The following is a 21,614-nucleotide window of genomic DNA, read 5'->3' on the forward strand; positions in this document are numbered from 1 at the left end:
TCCTTCAGCTGGAACGACTGTAAGCAGCAGATCAAGTCCCTTGGTAGGCCATCCCTGCGTGGGGTCCGGAGCGCTCTGTGTGCTCTCTCCAGACCGAAATCTGTAGGTGCGTCTGCACCGAGTATGTGGGTGAACAGTCCCGTTAGCAGTTCCCGGGGCGATTCCCCTTCTGATTCCGGGAAGCCCCGTATGCGAATGTTGTTCCGGCGTCCTCTATTATCGAGGTCTTCCATCTGCCGCCTGAGGTCTAAAAGAATATTGCCTTGCCTCAAAGCTGCCAAGTCGGCCGTCTGCATGTGGTGTTCAGTATGCAGGCGGTGTTCTTCCAGGGCATCCACCCGCGTTTCCAGGACCGCGAGGTCCCTCCTCACTGCAGCAACTTCCTCTCTGATAACTGACCTGAGCTCGGCTATGAGCTCCGTTTTGTCACTGCAGGTAAGCATGTTGGCAGAAATTGCAGCAAGGTCTGCAGACATCTGGGATAGTGCATCCTCTCTCGGGGAGCTCCCCGTGGAGTCAGCCCGGCTGCTTGATCCCGGGGATGCGGGCGCCATCTTGCTTTGGTCCCGCGGGCCCCCAAACGAGTGCGGGGAGGACAGAAAATCGTCCATTGGGCCCGGAGTCTGGATAGCTGGTGTGTGTGGAGGTCTAGGGGTAGCCCCTCGTTTTGTTTTCCCCATAGAATCGGCACTTTTCGCGGCGTGTTTAGCGTTTAGGCGGGTTGGGGCCTAGGAGCTCTTGCCGTCTGCGTCCTACTCCATCGGCTGTCAGGCCACGCCCCCCTAAATTACATTTTAGTAACAAACATTTTTTTTTGATAAGTTACCTAAAATTTCTCGGAACAGCCTGGCCACACTCCCACTCACATGGCTAGAATTAAAGTGTTCCTCTTTCTCCAGCTCAAATGTTGATAGTTGTGCGAAATAAATATCTCAGTGGCTTTTGAAGCCAGCGGGTTAAAGAGGAACTGTCACAAAATAGCTTTTGAGAAGGGTCAGCATTAATGATGGCTGTAGTCCAAATTCACAGAAATTTAGGGAAACAGCGCACTCAAAAACAGCACCGAACTATGATCACCGGGTTTGTGGTATTCTACTAGCAGACTGTGGAGAAGGTTAATTAACAAGAAAACACTTTTCATAAATACGCTAATCTGGAAAGTAGCAATGCCTTTAAATTTTATTTAGTTTAACCTGCGCCATTCGCGCATTGATGCTGTATATCGGTGCCTTAGCTGTACACCATGGTTGTGTGCTATGTGAGCATTAACTCTTAGATTGCTGCATTGTAAGCACAACAAGCATGTCTAGCTTTCCCATGATGCAAAGGAATATATCAATCAGGATAAAAGTACTTTATATCTACCCCTGTGTGATATCTGTGAGGAACCAATATAAATGAACTAATGTAATCATTTAGTTCTGCTAGCAATTTTTTTTTTTAACATGAGCTATACTTTTTCCTTGGAATTATACTAGACATCAGGTAGATACATTTCTATGGTCTATGTTAAAGGGGCACTATTGCTCCTTGAATTAGGGGCATGTGTTAGGGATGCAGACTACGCGGGGAATTGATTGAAATCAATGTACAACAACGTAAGAAACATTACATAAAATATACTGTACATTGGCTTATCTGAATCGGTGGGTTTTCAGAAAATGTTTAAAACTGTGCGATATTGTGCAGCGTCTGACAGAAATGGTTAAAGAGAAGGTCTAGGTTGAACCTGTAGTCAGTTTTCTTTAAAGGAAAACTCCACACACCTAAAGCACTTTGTTTTGCTGTTGTGCTTTATGAGTAAAGAGTGTGACTCCTGTTTCTTCCTGGTTTGGTTAGCTCAGTGGAGCAAAACGCAATTTCCCAGAGCATTGCAAAGACTTCTCATTGAGCTGCATTGGGGAATCTATGATTGGGCAGCCACAGAAAGCGTGGGTTAAAAGAGGAGGGCTTACAAAAGCAAAAGACAAGAGATCTGCAGCTTTTGTGTTTAGATATATACCCCTTATTAAAAAATACATAATTAAATACTGAATGCTTTCATTGAGGGTATATCTACTACATTGTTAAAGATAAATAAATATATAAATAAATAAATACAGCGTTTTCCATTAAAGTGTTCCTTTACGACGTAGGATGCCATCCAGAAAAAAACAGAAACAGAAAAAAGCTGAAAAAACATTTTAGAGAGACATTGATTCACACGAGATAGCAGAGAGAGTGACAGATCAGTTAGAAAGGTAAATGAGTGTTGGTGAGTTGATACAAAATATACAAGCATCCCACTGTTCTGAATTGAATAATCTAACTATCATAACTCAGCATCTCACTCTTTAGTGAATCCAGTCCCTAAACTCTATAATACGTTACATAAAACAAGAGTACATGAAGTGTACGGTGTGTCTGTTAATGTACATTTGGGAAATTTAGCAAAAAAAAAATGTACTAGTAATTATTGCCTAGAGATGGCAGGACTAAAATGTATTATGCGGCTTTTAAAATGACATAGATACAGCGTTCCATGCACTCCTAAAGGTTACATGTAATTATAGTACAGGGAATACATGCAAGTTAATCATCTCAGTAACGTAAATGAAATCTGAAGGAAATGGTAGAGAATTTCATGAGAGACACCATGGGCAAGAAACACTATATCCTGCCCCAGGTGTACGTGATGATAATGAATGACATATTACTGCAAAAAGCCTGATTATAGGGACTTTATCATGAAACAGATAAGAAAATGTTATTTCATTTGCACTACAGGCTGCTGTAAGGAAGTCTGGCTAACATTTAAAATATATTTAAAGAGACAGTTTGCCACAGGCCAATTACATCCCAGGGTATCAGTATGTGGTTACAGACCTATATGGCAGGAATCATTGCAAAACGTATGCAGGGCTCTTAGTTTACAGCCGAATGGGTACATCCACGGAACCAGTGATATTTCATACATATTCATTCATCAGAAATTGTAAAAAAATGATAAGGGAATTATAAATTGTAGGCCACAAGGTGTAAAAATAATTGAGTTACATATTTTTTTCCAATACGCTATAATGAATCTGTTGGTTCACGTCTTGACTTGATACAATAATTCCAAAATCACAATCCAAAAACGGAATACTTATAAACAATTACCATATAGCTAGGAGTGAGTGACTTGATACCTAGTAACCCGACATTTCAATAGTTTCAAGACGTGAATGTCTTCTACCACAGTTGTTCAAAACTGGTTGACACCAAAATCAATATGGCTGCTGTGAGCCAATGAACTTTTAAAGGGATATGAATCATTTTCAGCTTCAAGTTTGAAGAAGAGAGCTGCCTCACTCTGCAGACTGAAAAAGTGCTTCTTTTTTATGCTTTCCAACCCTACTTAGAGGGGTCACTGATCTAACCAATCATTGTCCTATCCTTAGGAATGCTTGACAAGTGCATTGGGCATGCCTGACTGATTTACACATGTGCAGTTGGAATTTTTTTTGTTTTACTTTTCATCATTCAGACAAGAAAGACAAGAAAGGGAGTCTGATCAGTGTGATCATACAGTGCACCAGTGTCGGGTTTCTCTCTCATGCTGCTATACAATGATGTCCTTTTCTGCCATTTATAGTCTGAAAGTGATATGGGTGGGTAAGAGGTGGGAGGGAGACTGAAGAAACTAGTCTAACTGAAAGGTGTGCCCAACAATGCAATCTGGCCAAGTTTATAGTAAGTTTATACTTGTATATTACAAACTTTTCAAAAATGTTCTTATTTTATTTTGTATTGTATCTTTGTTTATTTGCTGTCTGGTTCAATTTCATGTATTTATGTTTATTTCAGTATCAAAATATGTTATAACTTATTACTATAAACACTACTGTTTCTTCCCACCTCACCCTTCTCTATCTCTCTTCAGTTCCCTATGTGTCACAGCTCTCACCGTGACATCTAGACGAAGTTGCCCCAGAGGTGCCCAACAGGGGATTTGAACCTGGGTGCTTTATGGTTCTCAGCCTGTGTTCCTGCCTCTGAGCCACTCCAGTTCTTGGTTTGGCCTGACACTCATCCTTGTCAAGTCTCCAGCACTGGGGACTGGACTTAACCTGTGACTTCTCCTGTCAATCGTGGTCCAGCTGTAAAGCATCACTGATTAGCCAGGTATAAGACACTGCCTTTCCCTGAGGGCAGTGTCAGTTCATTGATTCTGGTTCTGCTGTCTGGTTCCTGTTTTTGTGTATCCAGATCATTTGCTCCTGGCTTCTGACCTTTGGCTTATTCACATTGTGTATCCTAACTTCTGGCATCCTCTGACTTTGGCTTACCCTCGACGATTCTCCTGCTTGTGTCCTCACCTGTATTGCGACTTGGAGCAATATCCTGCACTGCCCCCGTGCACAGACTCACAGGCCAGGTGAATTCTTACCTGACTACCTTGGCCTGTGTTTAATTGCAAGGGTGAGCATAAATCTCTGCCTACCGGACTCCCAACTAAGGTAAGCCGTGACACTATGGAAATATCTGTTCTTTAAGCATCTAATCCTACAGAGATTTTAGCTTCATTTAGATCACTCTCATCACTTCAGACCACCATGTTCACCTCAGGCCCCTCTGTCCAGTAACATATATCCTTGTTGGACCCATCATGTCTGAATAATGATTGCAGTTGCCATGGAAGTTCCATTTCGTATGTGTGCACTCTATGGGTTGAACATTGAGTCACCTTGACATTGATAGACTCCCTGTCCTATTCATGTCTCCGGAACACAGGGGAGCATTATAGAACATTAGCAACCTGGCTGTGGGGTGATATCTTTTAGTTATAGTCTCATTAGTTCATGGTTAAAAATATAATATTTTACTTACTCAATCAGACAAAACATCTTTAAACAAAATGCAAAATGTAATTGAAAAGATGCAGCGTAAAATGTAGTGCTGCTCGACAGGATAAAAAAAGGAGATGACAGGCGGACGTAATGTTCAATAACTGAGTGGAAGCGAAAATAACTAATTAATGATCACCAGCTTACCATGCTACAAAATGTAATGTTTACTGGCTGGTAATTAGCAGCTGCAAAAAGGTTTAATGTCTCCCATAGAGATTAATAGGGACTGTTAAATGCTCTTTACCACCTGATTTCCAGGTAAGATGGTAAACAAAATTACTGCCTGTCACTACCTAACTAAAAACCTTGTCTCATTTGCATGTAAAGACAAAAGGACAAGTTTACAACTTCACCCTTTTTTTTCAATTTATCGTTTTTATTTTTCAACGGTACAAAGGGTACAGAAATAAAATTATATTTTATTAACTATGCAACATCATAAAATACATTCAAACATTATAGTGGTACAGTGTTACATCGTAATCGTTATTTTAGGACCAGTGGGCCCCTCCTCCCCTGGGTAGCTTAGGGGTAGGTAAAGGTCCGCCCTTCAGGTGTTGTTTGAAACAGGTGCATAATTGAGTTACATGTGGTCGGTGTAGGCGCTGCTGTATAAGCCGTAAATCTCATCTAGTATTTCGGTTATGTATTTCGTGTCTTAGTTAGGAGCCTGGGCCATATATCCATGAAGCATCATTACACTTTTTTTTTTGTTCAATATCTTGTGTGTGGCATGTCAGTGGTATCAAAGGTGCTGTTGAGAACTTGGAGTATGGGTGTTTAGGAGAGAGGTAGTGAGGGAAGAGGGCCAAGGAGAAAAAGGAGGAGAGGGAGGGGGGACTCAGCTTACTGCCAGGGGGTCCCTAATTTTCTAAAAGACCTGTATTTGGGCGCAGGGTCTCATCTCCCTCTCTTGATCAAATGGGCATCACCTGAGTACATGTTGTATGTGTGTTAATGTGTGCTAAGTGTGGGGTTTCAAAGTCCATTTTTCCCATATGTCTATCTTCCAACCTCCCTTGTGTAGGATGAAGTTGTGGTATACCTTCATACTTTCCGACCTGAGAGCTATGTCTCATTATTTTTAACATGGGTGTGTTCGATGGGGAAAGCAAATTATTGGCTACATGTGTCAGGGCTGCCATGAGGATATGAAAGATTAAGCATTTGGCCCGTTTCAGGTAAGTGTCCTCAAAAAGGAATAATAGTAGCGAGGAGGGGGAAATGGGCATGGTTACTGTTGTATGATCATCTATAAGATTTATAATATCCTGCCAGTAAACCTGTATGCGTGGGCAGCTCCACCAGATATTCAGGAATGTGACTGGCTCGCTATGGCATCTCCAACAGGTATTAGATTTTGTTGGATCCATGTTTGCTATGTGAGTAGGTACCATATACCAGCGATAAAATAACTTTCATGAAAGTTCCATGTGGTAGACACAGGAGGTAAGTCCCTTACATGCATTGACCTCTGTTAACCAAGTGGAGTCAGGTATCGTGTAGCTAAGGTCTTACTCCCAGGCTTGCACATAGTGTAAGGCTTTTATTACAGTGTCGGGTTCATTAGAGAGTAAATTAGATATGTTTTTTTTCGCTGGCAAGTGAGCCATGTAGAGTTTCTCAAAAACATGTGTCGGAGCCGCTGACAGAGGGAGTGTTGCCACATGGGTCTGCCACCAAATATGTAATTGAGCGTAGAAGAACTGTGCCGTGTTAAGTAACATACATAGTGTTTTTAGTTCCTCGAACGTTAGCAATTTCCCTTTGGCATGTAAACTGTTAATATACTTAACCCCACATCTGTTCCAAACCTTAGAATTTAAGTCTGGGATCATTAAAGCTAGTGCTTGAAAGGCAACTTCTATCCTAAGTGACTCGGTCCAACTTAGGCGTTAGAGGTGTGGCAAACAACATGGGGTAGCATCTACAAAGCAGTCGATGGTTTCGGTCCCATATGGTTAGTGTGGATAGTGTAGTAGGGAGAGCGTGTGGTAGGTGCGGTCGTTGGTGAGGATATGACCATGTCAGGTTGGATATGTCCCATAATTGTATCCAAAACTGTTCAATGTGAACCCATTGTGGTGGGTTCGTGGCCTGGTTGGCAGACACAAGGCTATTCAGTATGAATGCTTAATAATAGAGATGAATATTAGGGAGACTCATGCTGCCTTTGCGAACATGTCGGTATAGAGTAGGGAGGGCAACCCTAGTTTTTTTTGCCATTCCATATAAACAGGTTAATTTGTTTTTGGAGAGTTTTAAAAAAATGTAAGTGCTGTGGTTAGTGGAACTGTACGAAATAAATACTGTAGTTTAGGAAATATTATCATTTTGACAGATGCTATATGTCCCAACCAGGAAATTAACTTGTTACTCCAATTTTGTAGGGTATTAATTATTACCTTATTCAGTTTAACGTAATTTGGGTTATATAGTTAGGACAGGCTACGGGGAAGTTTGACACCTAGGAAGGTGAGAAAATCGGTCCTCCAGTCGTAGGAGTATTGAGCTTTCAGGGCCGACAGATATATCTAATCCATCCTCATCCCCATGGCTTGAGTTTTTGTGAGGTTGAGCATGTAATAAGAACAGTGACTATATGCCTGTAGTACAGAATGAAAAGCAGTTGAGGAGGTGTCTGGACTATCAAGGGTCATAAGGATATCATCTGCGAAGAGATTTAATATGTGTCTTGTTCCGGCTATACCAACACCCTTAATGTCTCTGGTTGCGCGTATGGAGGCAGCAAGGGGTTCTAGTGCCATAACCTATAACAAGGGAGACAGTGGGCACTCCTGCCGTGTCCCATTCGTTATAGTGATAGGGTCGGATCTAAATCCGGCATCGAATACCCTAGCTGAGGGGTTACTGTATAGCGTTCTAGTCACAGATATAAAGTGAGCTGGATATTGGGGTTTCTCAAGGATCGCCTGCAGTAATGACCAGTGCAGTTGGTCAAACGCCTTTTTGGCATCCAATGACAATAGTAAGCTCTTTGGGGAGTGTGATGGACGGCCTGGCACCCGACTTGGTACCTCCGTCAATCGATGCTCCTAGTACTCACCAAGGACTCCAAGCACTCCAACAGACACCATAAGCACTGTAGACCCCACGAACCGCAGCAGCTTGGTTGGGGTCTTGCCATCCTCCATCCCCCCTGGACCCAAGACCAGGATCCAGCTTCCAGTGGGTGAACCTCTCCTGTTCCAAAGAGCGTAGCAGGAACAGCTCTTATAAGAGCTAGTGATTATACTCAGGGGAGTATTGTGATATAGCTATCCCCCAAACATGAGTCAAGACTTTATGAAGGGGTAAAGAATTATGTTTAAATGGTAGCCACACTGGCCTTTTATGCAAGTCCCCATGCAAGGGTGACACCCTAATGGACCTTGTTGGAGACTGTGACACACACTTGTAAACCAATAACAGCACAGTTAAAATGCACGACCCTCCCACACATAGCATACAATCCCTCCCCTCTGCTTGGGAGATAATTGGATCAGTAACTGTACTAATTATTATCCAATTATCTCCAAGCACAGAAAAAACTTTTTTAATACATCCCAAAAGTACCCTATAAATACATAAAACCCCACATCCTCCGATTGCCCTGATCTGGGTGACAAACATATCCCAAAATCACCCAGATCAGTTCAGGGGTTCAGGAATTTCTTGGAAGTCTTATTTTTCACCCACCGTGCACATGGTCCCATGCCTAAAACAGTTCCAGAGAATTAGGGCTAAAGGTCAGCCTCTCTGAGTACAAAAGTACATACTTCACATAAACAGAGCCTTTTAAAGTGCATTGGACAAGATATATTGCAGGACCCATAGTTATGAGGCAAGAGGCTGGCCATCAAGCCCCTCCAAGAACCTGTGGCGAGGTTCATTTCGTCACAGGGTCATAATCACGGAGTAGGAGACCTGCAAACAGGCCCCTCCAAAAGCCAGTGACAATAGGTCCCCCCTTTAGTTTAAAAACATGGGAGTGGGTACCTTTTTTTTTTTTTAACAGTGAGCAGCCACAGTCTGTTTAATAGACATGCTCCTACTCGCGGTATAGCGAGTAGGGGCATAATTTACTAATACTAAGTAATCTTTACTTAGTATTAGTAAATTTGTCTGAAAAGGTCTTTCAGCCTTTTAGTAGATAGCTCCCTAATACTGTGGGAATTAGGGAGTTATCTACTTATTCATTCCTGTCATTACATTGACAGGCTAAGTAACTTTTATATGAATGTATGTTACTTGATTGTTGTAAGTGTTGCAAATGCTTACAGCTGAATACTGGCTATCTTTGTATACTTTTTATTTAAAATTGTATACAATGTAAAATTCTTCTTCTTTCACTGGGTAAGTATATTAGTACTTAGGCAATACTGTGCTTCGGAACTTCGGCACTTTGACACTTTGGAACTGCGGCACTTCGACACTTCGGAAATTCGGTTATTTCGGAACTTCGGGACCTCGGCAATTCGGACATTCTGAGGTACCCGAATGTCCGAATTGCCCGAAATTTGTCCAAATTCATATTCAGACCGAAACGAATTGCACATGTCTAAAAAAATCCTTCTTGACCCCAGAATGGCAGTCAAATTTATCCTTGGATCAAGCAGTTATTAACCTACATTGAAAGATTATATCCTTGAATATTCTGTTTTTGCAAGTACGCATCTAGTAGCCGTTTGAACATCAGTATGGACTCTGATAAAACCACTTCTTCAGGCAGAGAATTCCACATCATTATTGTTCTTACAGTAAAAAAATCTTTCCTTTGCCTTAGATGAAATTTTCTTTTTTCCAGTCTAAACGCATGACCTTGTGTCCTATGTAAAGTTTGTGAATAGATTTCCACACGGTGGTTTGTATTGGCCCCAAATATACTTGTATAATGTTATCATATCCCCTCTCGGCGACGTTTTTCTAAACTAAATAGGTTTAAATTTGTTAACCAATCTTCATAGCTGATATGTTCCATTCCTTTTATTAATTTTGTAGCCCGCCTCTGCACTTTTTCTAGTGCCATAATATCCTTCTTTAGAACAGGTGGTCAGAATGGATAATAGTGGGCAGGATATTAATGAGCCTGTTAGCATATATTTTTGCAAGGATTTTGACATCGTTATTAAGCAGGGAGAAGGGTCGAAAATTCACACATTTGGTTAGGGATTTACCTGGTTTAGAGGGAGAGGATGGAGGAGAACCTCTGATAGTATGCATTTTGCAGCCCGTCTGGTCCAGGTGATTTATGGGAGTGCAAATCAGCTATTACTTTTTCTACCTCTTCTGAGGATATCAGGTCAGCTAATTAAGTGTTCTGTTAGTTTATGAGTAGATAGAAATTCAGATATTTCACTCCAGGTGGGTTGATGAACTTGGGGGTCGTCTTTCAAATTGTACAGTTTACTGTAAATCTCTGCGAACCTGTTACTGATATCTTGGGGTTTAATAATTTGTTTGACTTTCTCTGAGATTAAACATGCTATCTTGGATTGAGCATTCATTTCCCTTATCCTGCTTGCTAATAGCAAGCACGCTTTATTTCCCATTGGAAATTCCCTAGCTTTTAGTTTATGCAAGGTGTGGAAGATACAAGCTATGTTTAAATCGTTTGTCTCTCTGAACTTTTGCAATTTATTCTGCCACCTTTGTAGTAGGTCAGGGGTAGGCAACCTACGGCACTAGTGCCATGCACGGCACTCAAGGTGTCTTTACACGGCACTCAAGGCTGCTACAGCCAAACAGGCTCTGGCCTATCAGGATTCCCAGTGAAACTTCAGATATCTGCTAATATGAAAAGGTGGTGAAGGTCAATCCTCAATTTATGCATTGCAGGATATAGAGTAAGTGATCTCAGATCACTTCCTCCCAGCACTTGTGAATGGGAAACCACACTGTGGTAGAGCAGGCCACAGCGGATATTGCAGCTCCTGCCCTTCACCTGTACCTGGCCAGCCTGGTCCCAACTGGAAGCCAGGGAAGCCACCCTCATACAAATAATACGAACAGCCCACAAACAAACATACATACAATCCGCACAAACGTAACCCGCTAACAATCCACATACATGCACACAACCGCGCAGCCTCTCACATGCAATACCCCAAACAGCCCCCACACATACACACACTACCAAACACACGATGTGGCATATCCATCCACACACACAATTCCACAAGCAGCCCCCATACACAGCCCACATTCATATGTATCATACACGATACCACAAACTACTCCTGAACATATACAATATAATAGCTCATATACGCACAAATACAACGATACAAAGCAATTACAGTATAAATAACACAAGCAGAATACGGCAGCATACACACCTCAATTTAAAAAAAATAGGACCGGCACGCTACGGGACATCACAATCCTATATCGGCACAGTGCTGCTAAAAGGTTGCCTACCCCTGTAGTAGGTAGTAGTTATTGCTTAGTGGTGAGATCCCTTAATGTCCTCAAGACATTGAGGACATTGGGTTTGTTTCTTAAGGAAAGAAGCTCTCCGAATGAACACCCCTCGAATGACCGCCTTATGGGCTTGCCACATGGAGGAGGCGGATACCTCCCGCGTATCATTTAATGAGAAATATGTAGAGAATTCTGCTTCCACCTCTGTGCGGAACTTGTCATTGTTTAGCAATGCCGTATTACATTTCCATGGGTTGCAGCCCCTAAATTTAAAGTCATCCCTTAGCGTTAGAAAAATTGGGGCATGATCTGACCAAAGGATGTCCCCTATGTCGCGCGAGATGACCTGGTTCAGGGATGGCCCCTGGAGGAGGGTGACATCTATCCTAGAATATGTCTTATGGGGTCGTGAGTATCATGTATAGCATCTGTCATAAGGGTTCAGTGTCCTCCAGCAATCATACAAGCTGAATTGTAATAGTAGTTTAAAGATAGCTTAGTTCTGCGTTTTGAGTATTCTATACCTGGGTGTGGATGTGTCTAATCTAGGGTCTAAGACATGATTTGTGTCGCCACAGATTATGGTCGTCCCTTTTTGCACAGCTGCCACTTTGGTTAGTACCTTGCATGCACCTCAGAAAACCTTTTGCAACACCCCAAAAGCCACGGTTTTGGATATAAATGGAAACAGCTCGGGACTTAGAGACATGGGCAGCGTGAAACTGCACAGGAAAGTATTTCATGCCAAATTGTGGAATTTTTGCTTTGGGAAAGTGAGCCCATGGACAATATGGGAGTAGATCATGGTGGGTATTTAAGGGGGCTGCTTGGGATTCTCGGGCAGTAGCTTTGCGTGTTACTTTATCTGTCAACTCCAAGGGCCAGGTAATTTGGCACCGTCGCATTCCATGGAAGCAGACACTAGTGGCAAAAGAAGCAACTTGAGTTAGAAACACAAGGGACCTGAGTGTCGCACTAGTAGAAATGTTAATAGTGTAATTGGAGTTTACTGAGGGGGATGAGGGGGGAAGGATTGGAAACCAAAACAGGGGTGACAATAACAAAAACCAAAGTATATACATTTGAGCCCAAACATGGGACATGGTACAAGGGTCTTGTACTCCGAGGGGCGTAGTATTGGAGGTGGTGGTATAGCCAGTGGCCTTGGCCGGCTAGGTGCAAGGTGTAAACTATTTTTATTATTTTATTATTCTTATGTATTTATTTATTTATTTATTTTGTTTATAGTTATTGTGGAACTGTGAACTTATATGAAAGTTATACGACATTCAACGCACCTTATTACTTAAAGGCTTCTCCCAGGGTGCAATGCCTATAAAAAACATGGCATTAGTGTTAAGTCAGATATTTAGTAAACTTGCCCAATGTGCAGGTAAGCACTATAGCTTTACAGTGGTTTTACTTGCAAAGTTCAATTGGTGCCTTGTGCAGGGGACCACTCTTTGTTCAGTCGCCTCGGGGACTGTTGGCATCGTGCACCATCCGACACCTTAAGGTTCCATTGTTATAGGAGTCAGGTCCCTTCTTCTACAGTGTGACCGTTCGAGGTAGTCCCATTTCTGGTGATGATCAGACGAGTTGGGAAGCCCCATCTATATCAGATATGTTGGTCTTGCAGGGTCCCCGTGATGTGTTGGTAGGTTTTCCGCTGTCGCAGGGTTGCCACTGAAAGGTCAGCAAAAATTTGGATGTTCTTGTATTCGGCTGGTATCTCTTTCGCTGTGCGGCTCCTCTTGAGTATCAGTTCATTGATGTGGATGTAGTGTGCCTTCAAGAGGACATCTCGTGGTAGGGATGATGAGATATGTTGGGGTTTTGGGACCCTATGCAGTCGATCTAATAATAACATGTCTGACATATTTCAGGAATTAAAACCTTAAAGAAATGTGCATGAATGCAGATAGATCTGCTGTTAGGATGGTTTCAGGCAGCCCCCTCAGCTGAAGATTGCTGCAACATGACCTGTTCTCAGGGTCCATAAGTTTCAATTCATATTGGGCCAACCTGTCTTTAATTTGTTGCATCCTGTCCGCAGCAGAATTGTGGACTTCAATTATATCCTTCATTTTAGCCGCCACTTGTGCCGTGCAGGAACCCAGATGCTGTATATCCCTTTTGAGTTCCGCTACACTTGATTGCCATATAGCCATGAGCTTACTGGATTGTTGGTCCAGTGCCCTCTGTATAAAGGAGGTCGTGAAGGGTTCTGCTTCAGAAAGTAGGTCTGCTTCCGAGCGCGGGCTGCTCCCGTCTGAGTTTTCGGCACTATCTTGCAGGCCTTGATTTGCGGTCCGGGAGGCTGTAGGCTGTTTTTTTTGGGAAAAGTAGTGTTTTCTGACTACTCTTGATTCTTACGGGCTTTAAAGTGTGACATCTTCCCTTTGTCAGTAGTTTGCACTCGAAGTCAGCAATATGCACGGTTTTGACAGGCTCGTGTTAAGGAGCTGAGAGCTCAAGCGGCCAACCATCTATGTGGATGGACATGCCCCACAACTTCACCCTTTTAATACATCCATATAATATACATTTAAGTACAGTTACGCTCTAAAACCTATCTACAAGCATGGCGTTTACCAATAGTAACTTGCTGAATGGCAGGAGAAGTGTTTTTGGTGGAGTTTTTATGGCAATGAATTTGACACTGAGCCTTTTTTTTATGTATATCAGAGTTTTTAAACTACTAACTATAAATCAGCGTGTCTGAATTCTTGCATGGGATCATGATTCACATGCAGACTTGAAAACTAGGATAGGACTACATAAATCTGTTATTTGGGTTTAGTCCCCAATTTGAGATACCTGAGCACTTCTTTTTTCTCCCTTCATCTCTCCGTGCCATCTTAAGCTGTAAATGACAGGGTTGGTGGAGTAGAATGTGGAAATACATTTAGGGAAACTACATGACTTCACTTCCTTAAGCTCTGCATGATCATAGAGGCAGAGCAGGACAGCAACCTCATGAAGAGAAATTGATTTCCTAATGCAAACTGTGTCCGCTCCTCCTTAAGAGCCTCTCATTTTAATGGTCTTGTCTGGTTTGTAATGGTTAGATAATTTAAACCATTACAATAATTTCCCTGCATCATCTTATTTCTTCATGCCTGGTCCTTGTCAAAGTCAACGGAATTCAGAGTAAAATGATGGTCTGGTGATAAAACAAATACAACCGCAGGAACTTGGAGAGATCGATGAGAGAGAAAATTAGTAATGATGTGGCCTGAACCGAATCGGTGACAGTGAGAATGATTCCAAACAGCAGCTCGAGTGATAGCATAAAAAGGGCTGATAATTTTCAAGCATTAACACTCTGCCATGATAGCATGGTTAAGTGCTTTAGAAATGTTATACATGTTGCAGCGAAATATATACAAGTTTAGAACTTGTGGACCGAAGTGTTACTCTGTGCATATATTTTCATATCTTACTCTCATATATTTTGATATTTTGACTCAACGTGTAAAAGATAAAAGGATATAAATGATATATTTAAAACCTGGTGAGTTTCATTCTATGAGAAAAAAAAAGACACTTTTGTTATTTTGCAATTGTATCAAGGCCAACATTGTACAAAATGCATATTGCCCGGTATAACGATCGCTGCCTTGACAAATACCTTCTGTTTAATGGCCAGCCTTCCTTATTACTTATTGATTATATCAGTCCCACTGATCATTGATTAATTGATTTAGCTACTTTAAATTATAAGCTTTATGGTCCATTGAGAAGTGACTGCTGCTTTGTAGTAACAAACCCCCCCACATCCCTCGTTTAGCCCTTTTCAAAATGACTTTTAGTTTTTCACCTTATTTTGCAACAACAGCAGATACCTGGACATAAATGACATTGAATTGTATCAGCGTATATCTCTATGTAACTATATAACTATTTAACCTTACAATAAAACCAATCACGTGGGAGAGTGATACAGTGATGATTGCACTTTGAAAGTAACATTACTTTTGAATCGACAAAAACTTTCTTTATGACGATCCTTTGATAGCATTTTTTGCATTTATCTGATGTATTTTCCTATCTCATCACTTCCCTTTAAGCCAGGTCCCCTCACTCCAGAAAGATACTTCTTTATCAAATGTATGTTCACAGCTCAGCCACTGACAGCACTGAATGATCTAAACTATAAAACCATCTGCATTAGAAGCGGAGGGCACCCAGGGAGACATATAGTAGGGACATCGTTATCTTTTTGTAGTTTCTCTGACAGTAAGCAGTCAGACTGTGAATTAAAAGCAGTTAGGGCTGAGACTGTGTACGTACATTTTATAAGGAAGTGTTTCTGGAGTGAGTGGGTGTGGCTAAAGGGGCCGGCTTAAGGATAAAGATTTGAGAATGCAAAAACATACGCCATAATAATAAGGCCAAAATCTATTGAATACTTTACATAAGTATTGGTTCCTGGAGTGTCCCTTTAAGCTTTAGTATTTTTGGCAGTTTGCCATGTGCTTTGCATGTCCTTCTAATACAACAACACAAAGGTAAATGTTTTCATTTTGAGCACAGAAACAAACATACTGTGTATATATACTATGAAAGGAATTCTCCCCTCATCAACAGAAGCAGCCTGCTTGAATTAGAAGCAGCTCACTCAGTGCTGTCAGTAGCTGAGCTGGATGTGTACATTTGAAAGGAAGTCTTGTTGTGGCACAAGGGGTAGTGGCTAAAGGGGTCAGGCTTACGCTGCAACATTCTGCAGGAAATGTTTCTTTGTGCGTGCAGAAACGATTAAGATTTGAGCTAAAACGTATCAAATCCATTAGAGTTGTATTCATGCCCGGAGTGTCCCTTTAATAATTCGTAGGGGCTAAACAAACGTCCAGTTATTTTACAGGAGAGATGCCAAATATGTTTTTAGCAGATACTTAGTAACAAAAACATAATCAAACCCTAGTAAAAAGGCAAACAAGCGGGTGGACAAAACTTAAACAAACCTTAGTGGCATTTTACATCAGACAGTTTTCAGACCATGAACATCTCTCATCTAAGATCGGATCTCCACTCTAAGTGCTTTTTTTTTCAGAAAATAAAATCTTTTTGGCACAGTTCACTGGAGCCATTGCTGAAGCTAAGAATTAATAGTATTGCTTCTGTTATTGCCAACATTAATTAGAGGAGTCTCAGTGATTATCCCTCATCTTTTGTAGCTCAGCTGCGCAAAACAAAGTCTTTCTACCTCCACATGTTTTTCAGTTTCGTCTCTCAAGGCAACAGAGTAAAAAACAGAAAAATTAGGAAAGGTTCATCAAATTTCGTTGAGTTTCTTGAAGTTGCAAAATTTGCCTCTCGGAATAAGAAGAAAACAAACGAATTAGGTTTGTTATGTTAATTAAAATGATAGAATTGAACATCTGAAACAGCCTGTTTAAAATTGTCTGCATTAAAGGCAATTCTCTGTGCAGAGAAAGGAAATAAATGAAAAGTTGTTCAATAAAAATATTGGCAAAAAATAAATAAATGATGGAACAGCATGTCTACCTGCATTAACATAGACAGAAATAAAATATTTTATGTATGGATAAACATGGTTATACAGTACGTCACTTCATTAAAATGCAGAAAAGTAATGCCAAAGACTAGCAAGAATAAACTATTATAATCAAAATTATAAGGGAAGTCCTGTCTGACTTATATAATTATACAGACAACCAGAGCGGCATTGAGTATCTTGTTTATTGCACTACATGTAGCGGTAAGAACGGCCCACCAACTCTGCTTAATAAACTTCCCCGTGCAAAGTTAGTCCTTTATTGTACCTTTATCCCTCTTTTTACCTTAGTTTTTTAGTTACACATAAGACAATTGAGAGTCTCCTTTTTCCTATGTAATAGGTGATCTTTGGCTAAGGTTTGTAATAAGCAGTGCTTAAAGGGACACTCCAGGCACCCAGACCACTTCTGCCCATTGGAGTGGTCTGGGTGCCAACTCCCACTACCTTTAACCCTGCAACTGTAATTATTGCAGTTTTCATAAACTGCAATAATTACCTTGCAGGGTTAAGTCCTCCCCTAGTGCCTGTCTACTAGACAGCCACTAGAGGACACTTCCGGGATCATAGCACAGATTATCTGTGCTATAGCGTCGCTGGACGTCCTCACTAAAATCCCCATAGGAAAGCATTGAAAAGCATTTTCAATGCTTTCCTATGGAGAGGTCTAATGCGCATGCGCGGCATTGCCGCACATGTGCATTAGGTCTCCCCAGCCGGCGGGCGGGATCAGTCTCCCCCGCCAGCTGACGTAATGAAGGGGAGGAGCAGCAGCGGAGGAAGAAACAGCGACGTGGGACCAGGTATGGGAAGTTTGAGGGAGAGGGGAAAACTGATTGTTTTCCTGGCACTGGAGAGTCCCTTTAAGCAAATTTCCTTTTCAGTTGCTAAGCTGATTTCCCCTTATCCATCTATCAAAAGAATCGCTCAAAGGATTAAACTGCAGACATCATGAACAGAGGAGAACTAAATAAAGGGCCGGCATTCAGGTATTGAGACCCGACGTAAGGAAGAGAAGATAATACATTTAAATGAAGGCAAGTTGGAAAGGAATATAGTCATTAAAGGGATACTATAGGCACCCTCACAACTTAAGCTTAATGAATCAGTTTTGGTGAATGCGTCATGCCCCTGTAGTCTCACTGCTCATTCAGCCCCTGTAGTCTCGGAGTTAAATCAGTTGTTGTTTATGCAGCCCAAGGTACACCTCCCTGCATGTGACTTACACAGCCTTCCTAAACACTTCCTCTAAACTGAGATCTAATGTTTAAACTTCCTTTATTGCACAGTGTGTTTCATTTAGAGTTTCTAATCTCCTGCTCTATTAATAGGTTTCAAGACACCGTAGGAGCCCGCTGTGTGTGATTAAGGTTCAATTTACAAAGCATGAGAAAAAAGCCTTCTAAAGTAAGTTGACATCTGATTGAAAATAAAACCTTGTAAACATCTGATTAACAATGAAACCTGGCAAATATGTAAATCACCGCCAGGGGAGGTGTGTTTACGACTGCATAAACAGAAACAAAAGTCCTAAATGGCAGAGAATTGAACAGTGAAGCTGCATGATCTATACACCAAAACTGCTTCATTAAAGGGACACTATTGTCACCTAAACAACTTTAGTGTAGTTTTAGTGTATAAATTATGCCCCTGCAGTCTTACTGCTAATTTCTTTTGCCATTTTGGAGTTAAATCACTGAGTCAGTGCAGCCGCACCGATTGCCCCGGCAGCAGTTCCACCACTGCACCAGAATGAAAAAGGATCACAATGTTGAAAAGCACTCAAGCCCTGAGACCTGTGAACCAAATTTAATAGCACCCTACCACCACTATTACTTCATCAATGACTACAGACATCCAAAACAATATAATGAAATACCTGAAATAATTTATTAATGTAGCCTGAGTCCAGATAAAGTACAAATGTTTTAGGTCCATAATGTAAGAAAGGGCCTTGTCTTTTGTCATTTATTAAAATATAATGTTTTATTTTTTTCCTCCATATTTGATCCACAGTTGTCTGGTTTGGACTGATTGCACCTTTAGACTATATACATTTTATAATGTTAATATTTCATATTTAATTCACACGATTGCACGGCCGAATTCCCGAAACTCCAAGCTGATATGTTCCAGAGTTCCGCTCATAGTGTCAAAAATAGAGATGGCTGATGTTTGGGGTGGGGGGGGGGGGATGATTGATTAATGGGTAGGAGACAATCACTAAATGTCTATTTTATTCACAGTTCAAATGAGAAGAGAGAGAAAGAGAAACGAAAGGCAATAGAAATAACAATCTATATTATATATTTAATAAATATGATATAGATTTTTTTTTCACTGCTTCTGGTTTTCCTATACTCATTGCTTTTTCTCACTTGATCTATGTATATATTTTGCAGAATATGGATCGGCCCATTTTTTAACCCTTTTTTCTTCCTCCGATTCAGTTCACGAATCGGTTCTGAAATTCCGCTGAGCCGTTCTGACATTTGTCAGAAATTCAGGAGTCCAGAAACTTTCTATTTTCAGGAAAAGATGATTCTAAATTCTAAATCACACTAAACATAGTCAACAAGCTTTTTAACAGATTAAAGTTCTAATATTTAAGACTATAATTGCAATGCTAAAGAAATTTTAGGCAACAGAAAACAAGAAACAGATTTACATTGATTCAAAGTCAGTAAAAAAGAATATCGGGTTTGGATAAATAGTTTCATACAATTTATCTGGGGTTATTAATGAGAATGTTTAGGCTGTCGACATAAAGCACCACTGGCACACTGTCATAATTAGTGAAGATAAACCAGGAGCTCTAGAGACAGGAGTAAGTGAGTTTGTATACATCATCGAAGGCAATATCAACACCTTCTTCCCTCCCCATATTAGGATACCGGAGTGATACATTCCTAACAATCCAACCGTAGAAGGAGGAAAAACAACAAACAAGCCACAAAATTAAAAATAAAAAAGTACAAGAAGGCATCAACATCAGTGTAAAATAGAATTTAGAGAAATAAAAAGATTTAAAGGGACACTCCAGGCACCCAGACCCCTTCTGCCCATTGGAGTGGTCTGGGTGCCAACTCCCACTACCCTTAACCCTGCAACTGTAATTATTGCAGTTTTCATAAACTGCAATATTTACCTTGCAGGGTTAAGACCTCCTTAATTGACCCCTTTAGGGCAGTCTACAATCGGTTCACGAAGGGCTGGGACAACCGTCCAGGGAGCGGTGTTCGCACAGCATGTTACCCGTGTCTCCCTCCAGGAGTTTTGGAGCCGAGTCCCACTCACCTATTCACGGATAGAAAACATGGCCGCCATCTTGTGTACTTATATACAAGAGACTGGCTATACTGTTCGTAAGGTCAGAGCGCTGTTCGTCTATATGATGCACTCAGACCTGAGCTATCTAATGAATGGTAGAATGTAAGGGGTGCCTATTAAAATGTTAGAAATATGTATTTCATGCAGTTTTTACATGTTGGAATAACACGTGTGATTCTGGGCACTTGGAGATAATTGAATTGCCATAATGAATTGCCGTTGGAATCATTATCTCCAAGCTGGGCGGTGACTATTTCAAACGATGCAGGGTACTGTCATTGGTCAACTGTTTGTATTGTCCCTGTATCCCGTCAGGTCCAGAGGGGGCTGTACCTGGACCTGGGATTTTGCATAAATAGCGCTGTCCCTGTGCCATTAAAGCCAGTTCGTGCTTGACCCTCAAATCGCAGCCTCGACTCGTTTTGTGGGAACCAGGGTATCCTAGCTATACCAGAGCTAGTGGGATTGCTTTATCTTCACATGATTCTTGTGGTATGCTGAACGGAGCGGCGCTTCTCTCTCTCCACACTCGGGAACCAGGACATCCAAGCGGTCCAGCCTTCAGCTAGCTTGGAGGTAACCGTAACAGGACTTCCATGTTCTTAGAACACGAAAAGTGTGTTATATGATGCTGGACGTCCTCACGCTATGTGATGACCTCCTGCGTCGCCGAAATCCCCATAGGAAAGCATTGAATAATGCTTTCCTATGGGGAAGTCTAATGCACGTGTGCAGCTATTGCTGACGTCGGCGAGGGAGGAGAGTAGGCAGAGCCTGACCCAGCGACTCCGGTAAGTCACTGAAGGGCTTTAACCCCTTCAGCAACTTGGGATGGGGCTGGGAGGGAGAGGGGCACTGTAGGGTCCTGCAATGCCAGGAAAACTAATATGTTTTCCTGGCACTGTAGAGTCACTTAAATCGCTTTAAAGGGTATCTATAGTTACCTAGGTTACCTTCTGTCCACCTCCCTTTGCTGTTACAAAAACAAACAAAAAAACGTAAAATAAAAAGATTACTCATCTTGTTTCCAGTGATGGGACTCCTCCGCTGCAGCCACCCGCTCCGCCTTCAAAGACTTCAGAATTCTTGTTGACAACTTTACGATCTCCTCCAGTCCATTGCTTCATAGGGTTGACAAAGGCCTCTGTGAAGGCCGAAATGTTGCGAATTCAGTTTTAAATAAATCTGCCTCTTTGAAGAAACCCTGAGTGCCTGGACCTACTTTCTACTAATATCTACTAAATTAGGTTTTGCCAATCCGATCTTCATGATTTCACGATATCATGAAACTGGAGCAAGACAGCAAGTTACCAGAATTAAAATTTAGTCCTGTTAACTTCAGGAGAGCCCAGTGAGGTGCGAAGCTCAAATAATATTCATGCTTGCTTTCAATGATCACTCAGATAAGCCAGATAACACCTCTTCTTAGCTTTATTTTTAAGTGCAAAAATGTCAACTATAGAAGACAT

The 21,614-nt window shown here is 41.4% G+C and overlaps 1 protein-coding gene across 1 annotated transcript in view; it reads right to left on the bottom strand.

The window, feature by feature from the left end:
- Positions 1–21,614, bottom strand: part of AGBL4 (AGBL carboxypeptidase 4) — a 1,519,087-nt gene that overhangs the window by 749,095 nt on the left and 748,378 nt on the right. The gene's annotated exons all lie outside the window — the stretch shown is intronic.

This window comes from Pelobates fuscus, chromosome 7, assembly GCF_036172605.1.
Source record: "Pelobates fuscus isolate aPelFus1 chromosome 7, aPelFus1.pri, whole genome shotgun sequence".
NCBI classification, from domain to species: Eukaryota; Metazoa; Chordata; class Amphibia; order Anura; family Pelobatidae; genus Pelobates; species Pelobates fuscus.